Source organism: Neomonachus schauinslandi, unplaced genomic scaffold, assembly GCF_002201575.2.
Source record: "Neomonachus schauinslandi unplaced genomic scaffold, ASM220157v2 HiC_scaffold_6465, whole genome shotgun sequence".
In the NCBI taxonomy this organism is placed as follows: domain Eukaryota; kingdom Metazoa; phylum Chordata; class Mammalia; order Carnivora; family Phocidae; genus Neomonachus; species Neomonachus schauinslandi.
In genome coordinates this window covers 1-1,411 of record NW_025415153.1, presented here as the reverse complement: position 1 = coordinate 1,411, position 1,411 = coordinate 1, and the positions used below count along the sequence as shown (strand labels likewise).

The 1,411-nt window shown below is 57.7% G+C and overlaps 1 non-coding gene across 1 annotated transcript; it reads right to left on the bottom strand.

The window, feature by feature from the left end:
• Positions 1-909: 909 nt before the first annotated feature.
• On the bottom strand, positions 910-990 carry LOC123324013. Its single transcript, XR_006539588.1, has one exon. It is a non-coding gene; the product is annotated as a small nucleolar RNA SNORD115 (small nucleolar RNA).
• Between the last annotated feature and the right edge of the window lie 421 nt (positions 991-1,411).

Sequence of the window (1,411 nt, the reverse complement as noted above, 5' to 3'; positions counted from 1 at the left end):
GTACAAGGGGGCATCTCCCTGTACCTGCTGGGCCTCTTCCCTCAGATCAATCCCTCAGGTCTAGAGTGCTGCCGTGATATGCCTAGGGCTATCGCCTGTTGCACCCAGGGACATGAGATTCCCTTCCTAAGCCTGGTGGGCCCTTCCTGTCTCAGCAGCCACAGAGATCGGGGAAGGGAACTCTCCAGCCTCCCCAAGGGGGCTCAAGCCTCTTGGGAGTCAATGTATGCAAAAGCTCTGAGCTCTCCAGCCCGGGACACCTTACCAAGGTTGAGGGCTTCAGGAACAGCCCAGGGCCATTTGGGACAGTCACCAGTGTCCCAAAGGGGCCTACGTCCAACATCTGGATGGTCCCATGGGGCACACCATGAAGCAGCGAAGTCCCTCAGCTGAACGTGGGCTGATGGTGGTGTCCCTGCACTTTCTGGTCCTTGTCCAGGACCCTGACAACATTTAACTTCCCCTGCACATGGGAGGGTCCAAGGGCGGATCTTCAAGGGGGAAGTCAACCCTCTCTGGACATCCAGGTCTCCTGGCCCGATTCCCATGAGGCCACGTCCCAGACACCAGCCTCCTGAACCCACCACAAAGGCATCTGAAGCCTCCCTTCATGCCCAGGGGCTTCCACTCACCTGTCATTGTTGAGGACATGCTGAGACCCTGGCCAGCATGGCCCACTGAGAGACACAAAGAGACCAGGGTTAACAAGCAATGGCTCCCCGGGAGGCGTCCTAGGAGGGTCAATGAGTCCCCAGGCAAAGCTAAGGCCTTAACCCCTTTGGGCCCCGGAGGGGGCCACAGCCACAGAGTGGAGCCTTGAGGGATCAGTCGCCTCAAATCCCAAGCTGCAGTGCTCCCCAGGGCCCCGAGCAGACTGGGGATGCTGAACCCGGAATGGTCCCCTCCATTGGGACTCAGCATAATCCTATTAAGCATGATTTTTAGATGATCATCTCTCTTCGAGACAATATGAGTTCTCATTTTTGACCCAAGCAAGGCAGTGATGACGCAGGCAGGTGCTCTCCTATACCCTGAATCTGGTTACTGGCATGCTTACTGTAGAGTTGGACGTCCTGGTTAAGTGGGGATGGGAGCCAGAGACGTTGGGTTCCTTGCAGGGCCAGGGCCAAGCAGGACTTGGCTTTCAGAGTGAAATCTTCACCTGGGACGGGATCTGGGGAGAGAAGGGTAGTCAGGTGTCAAAACGTCCTACACCAGGGCACCTGGCCCTGTGGCCATAAGCTGACAGTCCAAAACCGTGGCAGTGTGTTGCAAGGCTTGAGCCTGGCCGTCACATGCGGGGGACTGCAAGGAAGGGGCAGGCTACAGGAGCAGAGGTGGCCATACCTGGACCCCAAAACAACGGAGAGTGTGGCCCCTGAGGGAGCCGATTCTTGCTGATGCTGCCCCC